The sequence below is a fragment of the Muntiacus reevesi genome, chromosome X (assembly GCF_963930625.1).
Source record: "Muntiacus reevesi chromosome X, mMunRee1.1, whole genome shotgun sequence".
Taxonomy (NCBI): Eukaryota; Metazoa; Chordata; class Mammalia; order Artiodactyla; family Cervidae; genus Muntiacus; species Muntiacus reevesi.
The window spans coordinates 79565807-79572991 of NC_089271.1; the positions used below are offsets into that span (position 1 = coordinate 79565807).

Sequence of the window (7185 nt, forward strand, 5' to 3'; positions counted from 1 at the left end):
ATGGATGTGAGAGTTGGACTGTGAAGAAAGCTGAGCACTGAAAAATTGATGCTTTTGAACTGTGGTGTTGGAGAAGACTCTTGAGAGTCCCTTGGACTGCGAGGACATCCAACCAGTCCATCCTAAAGGAGATCAGTCCTGGATGTTCATTGGAAGGACTGAAGCTGAAGCTGAAACTCCAATACTTTGGCCACTGCATGCGAAGAATTGACTCATTGGAAAAGACCCTGATGCTGGGAGGGATTGGGGACAGGAAGAGAAGGGGGCGACAGAAGATGAGATGGCTGGATGGCATCACCAACTCAATGGGCATGAGTTTGAGTGAACTCCGGTAGTTGGAGATGGACAGGGAGGCCTGGCGTGCTGCAATTCATGGGGTCGCAAAAAGTCAGACACGACTGAGCGACTGAACTGAACTGAACTGAACTGAACTGAAATACTGTATGCTTATATATTAAGAATTGATGTTTTAAAGGGGGAGGTGTCAATGTAACATTACAAAAATTGTTGACAGAGTAGAGGAATTTGCATTTTGTTTCCTTTCTTGTTGAGGAAAAACATCTTTTTACAAAATGAAAGGTATTCATTGAAGGAAATAAAAAACAGTAAAAAGAAGAAAAAATACAATAAGAATCTAGGGATCACTGTTACTAAAGAAATTATTCTTACAGAAGTAGTGCTCTTAAGGGGATTCATTTATCTACTTAGGATTCTCCAGTCCTGGGCTATCAGACCTCTGCTATTTTCACAGACTATTTGAAAATTCAAAGAGATATACCCATTTAATCTCTTCCTTATTTTTCTATATTTTCCCTTTGCATCTTCATATTTTTTTCCTTAGGTTCATTGATCAATTTTTAATCAACTTTTAGTTCCTTTACACTCAAAAAAATAAATGAATAAAATACTGGCTCATTTTATGCAGCTAGTATACCCTGATGCCAAAATCAGACTATATACATATAGTCTGCAGACCAATATATCTCTTAAATTTGACCCTAAAATCCTCAAGAAAATATCACCAAATAAAACAGCAATATAAAAAGTAATTATATACTACAATCAATCAAGTGGGGTTTATTTAAAGGAGGCAAGACAATCAATATTCATTAATAAATCAGCATAATCCATCATATCACCAGGCTAAAAAAGCTAAAACTAACTAATATCATGTTAGTGGTAAAAATCTTCATGCTCTCATTCTAAGACTGAGAACAAGGCAAGGATATCTGCTATCACCATTCATGTTAAACATAGTAATGGAAGTTTAGCCTGTGCAATAAGGAAAGGAAAGAAAAGGCATGCAGTTTGGAAAGGAAGAAATATAATAAGTCTCCATCTTTAAAAATTGCACTACCATTTACACAGAATGTACTAGTGATTCTTAAAAATATCCTCCTAGCACTAATAAGTGAGTTCAAACATACTGTGGGACAGGAGTAAAATTCCAGAATCAATCATATATTTCAGTATGAGTTCAGTCTCTGTCATGTCCAACTCTTTGCAACTCCATGGACTGCAGCACGCCAGGCTTCCCTGTCCATCACCAACTCCCGGAGCTTGCTCAAATTCATGTCCATTGTGCCAGTGATGCCATCCAACCACCTCATCCTCTGTCCTCCCCTTTTCCTCCTGCCTTCAATATTTCCCAGCATCAGGGTCTTTTCTGATGAGTCAGTTCTTTGCATCAGGTGGCCAAAATATTCGAGCTTCAGCTTCAGCATCAGTCCTTCCAATGAATATCCAAGACTGAATTTCTTTAGTATTGAGTGGTTTAATCTCCTTGCAGTCCAAGGAACTCTCAAGAGTCTTATCCAACATCATGGTTAAAAAACATCAGTTCTTCAGCATGCAGCTTTCTTCATGGTCCAACTCTCATATTCATACATGACTACTAGAAAAACCAAAGCTTTGACTACAGAGACTTTCGTCAGTAAAGGAATACCACTACCTTTTAATATGTGTCTAGATTTGTCAGAGCTTTTCTTCCAAGGAGTAAGTGTCTTTTAATTTCATGGTTTCAGTCACCATCTGCAGTGATTTTGGAGCCCCCCCAAAATAAACTATGTCACTGTTTCCATTGTTTCTCAATCTATTTGTCATGAAGGGATGGGACCAGATGCCATGATCTTAGTTTTCTGAATGTTGAGTATTAAGCCAGCTTTTTCACTCTCCTGTCTCACTTTCATCAAGAGGCTTTTTAGTTCCTCTTCACTTTCTGCCAAAAGGGTGGTGTCATCTGCATATCTGAGGTTTTTTATATGTATCCTGGCAATATTGATTCCAGCTTGTGCTTCATCCAGCCTGGCATTTCTCATGAAGTACTCTGCATATAAGTTAAATATGCAGGGTGACAATGTATAGCCTTAATGTACTCCTTTCCCAATTCTGAGCCAGTCCATTGTTCCATGTCCAGTTCTAACGGTTTCTTCTTGACCTGCATACAGATTTCTCAGGAGGCAGTTAAGGTCTCCTGTTATTCCCATTTCTTGAAGAATTTTACAGTTTGTTGTGATCTACACAGTCAAAGGCTTTGGTGTAATTGATAAAGCAGAAATAGATGTTTTTTCTGGAATTCTTTGCTTTTTCTATGATCCAACAGATGTTGACAATTTGATTTCTGGTTCCTCTGCCTTTCCTAAATCTAGCTTGAACTTCTGGAAGTTCAAAATTCACTTACTGTTGAAGCCTGACTTGGAGACTTTTGAGCATACTTTGCTAGCATGTGAAATGAGTGCAATTGTGCAGTCGTTTGAATATTCTTTGGCATTGTCCCTCTTTGGGATTGGAATGAAAACCGACCTTTTCAGTTGGAGGAGATCGCCATTAACCCCACCATAGAGCTGTGTAACAGAGGACCCACAAACTGCAGAACAATCACGTATTTAAATACTAGCAATGAACACATGGAAACAAAAACACAGCACCGGGAGCCCCCAGCCCCAAGCAGGCACAGGAAAGGTGGGTGGTCACGCTGGCGGGTTGCTGGAGCGCCTTCCAGGTCGCAGGCTCTAGGAAGTTTCCCTGGCGTGCCCCGTGTGTCCCCACTTCCCGCGCGCCCCCGCTCCATTCCGTTCTCCAAGAGATGTAGCTTGGCCTGGGCGCATGGCTGGCTGGCTGCCTCCTAGGCAGCAGTGGCGGTCCCATCAGCAGAGCCTCTGCCTGTGATTGGCATCGCCCAGGAAGCTGGAGACCTACGATGAATAACTGATGTGTGGGGTGGTGTAGCCGGAAGGCGGCTGCAGTGACTGGCAGCAGGGAGTGTGAGCCCTGGAGTGCAGTAGCCAAAAGCACCCTCAGAGCTGGCAGCGCAGAACGAGCTGTCAGAGCCACCCGTGGTCCCCGCTGTGCCGCCATCACCCCAGCAGTGCCTGCTGCCTGTGCACAGCCTTTGTTCCGCGCCGGCTGCTGCCGACCTGGATCTGGCCCCAGCCCACTGCGGGTGCCAGGGCAGGATCGCCACCAGTGCAACTTCCAGCCCTGCTGTCCTCCTGCTGAGAGGAGCTTGGCTGCCTGTTGCTGCTCTGACATCAGAAGAGTTGCCAGAGCGATCCCCTCCAGGCAAACTCCCCATGCAACAACCCCCTCAATTCCATGAGAGCCATGAAACCCCCTCTGGTGCACAATGATGAGTAGTTCCCCTGTGACTGTCCCTTGGCAGCAGAACACCAACCAGCCTCCTGGCTCCCTCTCCGTGGTCACCAGGGTTTGGGAAGTGACCAACATATTCCAGAGCCAGGTCCTCAGGAACCCTATGGCCAATGCCAACAACCCCATGAATCCAGGCTGCAACTCCATGGCATCAGGCATGGCCACCACCAACCCTGGGCTCAATTCCCCACAGTTTGCAGGGCAGCAGCACCTCTTGGTCAAGGTCGGCCCCACTCAGCCCTACATCCCACAGAGAACATACACTCGGTCCTACTACCCCAGCAGTGGGGGCTTTGGGGCCAGTTCCTCAGCTGGCAACTGCTGTAGTGGTGGCAGTAGCAGCCATGGAAGCAGCCACAGTTAAAATGCCACTGTGACAACCTCGCAAGAAACACAGAAAAAGGGTAAAAACCAGTATGGACTGATGGGTCCCACCCACGTGTTTAACAGCCAATTCATGAATCAGCCCAGGGCTGGGGAATCTGCCTCCATGGGGCAAGGGGTGGCAACATGAACCCCACAGGCATGCCAGCTGGCTTGACATCCTCGGGGATGAGTGGCCCTCCCATGGGCATGAACCAATCCCACTGTCCATTATCAGCCCCTTTGGCACACATGGGTAGTGGATGCCCCAGCAAACCTACCAGGGCCTCGGCCCCAGTCCCTTCCCATTCAGAGTATAAAAAGGCCATACCCTGGAGGGCCCAACTATGGAAACCAGCAGTATGGACCAAATAGCCAGTTCCCCACCCCAACCCCTGAGGCCATCTCTTCCAACTACCCCAGGCAGTAGCCAATGCCCAGTCAGCTGAGCACGGAGCAGTACCTGCCCCCCACCCCCACTCCCCACCTCCACCCACCCCCGCCCCGGTCAACATGGGTCAGTGTTACAATCCAGAACAGTTTACTGGGCAAAATAATACCTTCTCTGGAAGCAGCTACAGCAACTACAGAAAAGGTAACGTCAATAGGCCTCCCAGGCCTCTCACCTGTTCTAGGAAATCCCACATCCCCCACGACCTATGGAAGCAGCATCCTCCCATATCTGTCCTTCATTCAATACTTTAAACCACCCTTCCCACCTGCCATCAGGTCAAATCAAGCTAAATATGAATACTCTGATGCTGCCTGCCCCCAGCCAACCACAATGATGAGCTCTGGCTCACGTTCCCTGTGCAGGACAGTGTGATGCTGAGCCCTTCTGCCTGAAACACAACTTGACCATCAGCAACCACATGTTTCACCTGCAGCCCATGGTCCACCACCTGATACTGGTGTGGAGGTCTGACCCGGAGCTGCCAGTCCAGTGCTACCACCTTGAGGACTGGCAGATGAACATCAACTGGCCGGCCAGGAAGGACTCTGAGTCAGAATGACTTGATAAGACAACCGGGAAACTAATCCCATCACCAGAAAACCCAAGACTGTGAGCCACAAGGCAGAGCTGTTCTCCTGTATTCCCTTACCCTACTACTGCTCTCCATCTAGGTGCCCTTTCCCAATAAAATCTCTTGCTCTGCCAGCACATATGTCTCCTCAGACAATTCATTTCCAAGTGTTGTACAAGAGCCCAGTTTTCGGCTCTGGAAGGGGTCCCCCACCCTCAACAACTGCAGCCCAAGGCCCCAGCCCATTCCCCTATCCACTCCCATCTCTGCCCAGGAACACCACCTCCAGTGACTACAGCAGCCAAGGCAGAAACTATGAGGGCCATGGCAATTTTGACTTCCTCCTCACAACCCCAGCAGGAAGCCCATGAACAACTTCATGCATAGGTTCCCCAGCTCTCCCAACACTCGGACATGCCCAACAAAATTGCCACCCCAGAGAAGCCCCTCAGTCACCACCCCACGCAGGAGACTATGGCACACACTGGCGGTTCTGACCAGCCTCATCCCTCCATACAATGGTTTGCACCTCCAATACCCCAAAAGTCACTCAGGGCCTTTATTACATCACAGTGGGATTCCTCCTCCTTCCCACCTTTCCCGGCAACTGCCACAAGCTGCTCCCAGCAACCATCCATACAGCAACTTGAGCTTTAACACCTTCCCAGCCTTAGAGGGTCAGGCCAGAGAGCAGGGAGCTTCCAATGTCCCAGAGCCTTTGCTGGATCTCCTTCCAGAACTCATAAACTCTGACAAGCACCTCTCATATCTGGATCCCCATCTGACCTGCCTATCAAAAATAACAATGATCTCCTGAACCTCTTTGAGAACAACTGAAGCCCACCCCTCCATTGGAGCCACCCCTCCCCACTTGGCCTCCTTCCCCATCTGCCTCCCACACTTCCCCACTGGGAACCTATGCCCTTGAACTGCCCCTGCCACAGCTTTCAGAACTGAGGGGCAGGAGTGTGCACTGTGAAGGCAGTACTGGTCTGGACCCCACGCCTAGAGCAGGCCCTGCAGATGACCCTCGAGATGTGGCACCAGCCCAGGGAGGGGGCACACGCAGATGGTGGCTTACAGATGACCCTCCAGTGCCCCCCAGATTCTTCCAGCTTCTAAACTGTAACCCAGCCTCTCTGCTTCCTGGCACAGAACGTTCTCCAAATGACTCTGAACCTGAGAGAGGGTGTCCCAGAACCTGGCAGCCCTGACCCTTGGAAGAGAAGTCGTGGTTGGTGGTAATGAGAATGGCCTGCCCAGCCTCATCCCCTTCCCCTCAGCAACCCCCACCACAGAAAAGCACAAACCACTGGGCAAGAGAACTCTTCAGGGGCCAAGGTTTTCCCTTTGGCCCCAGACTGCTAAGCCAGGATAGCCTGTAGACACTCTCAGAAAGTGGAGGAAAAGGACAAGATTTTGTGTTTGGGAGCGGGTGAGCCATTCACCCTCTTCCTTAGGGACTGGTGGAAATGGGATTCAGGGCCTCCTCCAAGCCAGGATGATTCAAAAACCACTGACTCAGGCCAAGGCCCAGCCTGGGTAGGGGATGGGATGAGGGGGATGAGAAAGACCCCAGCTGACACTATTATGACCTTACATGGGTGTGAGAAACCACACAGAGAGAGGGGGAAATGGCACATAAAAGGGGAATTTGAGAACATGCATGAGAAGCTCTGGTCCTGGGTGTAATCAATCAGGTGAACGCTGCTACCACTCCCTATGAGAAGGCAAAATGATAGGATACAGAAAGAGAAACTCCCCAGGTCGGTAGGTGCCCAATATGCTACTGGAGATAAGTGGAGAAATAACTCCAGAAATAATGAAGGGATGGAGCCAAAGCAAAAACAACGGCCAGTTGTGGATGGGACTGGTGATAGAAGCAAGGTCCGATGCTGTAAAGAGCAATATTGCATAGGAACCTGGACTGTTAGGTCCATGATCAAGGCAAATTGGAAGTGGTCAAACAGGAGATGGCAAGAGTGAATGTCGACATTCTAGGAATCAGTGAACTAAAATGAACTGGAATGGATGAATTTAACTCAGATGACCATTATATCTACTACTGTGGGCAGGAATCCCTTAGAAGAAATGGAGTAGCCATCATAGTCAACAAAAGAGTCTGAAATGCAGTACTTGGATGCAA

General features: G+C 48.3%; 1 pseudogene; it reads left to right on the forward strand.

Moving 5' to 3' along the window:
• Nucleotides 1-3105: 3105 nt before the first annotated feature.
• On the forward strand, nucleotides 3106-5876 carry LOC136154547 (zinc finger MIZ domain-containing protein 1-like; annotated as a pseudogene).
• The last annotated feature ends 1309 nt before the right edge of the window (nucleotides 5877-7185 follow it).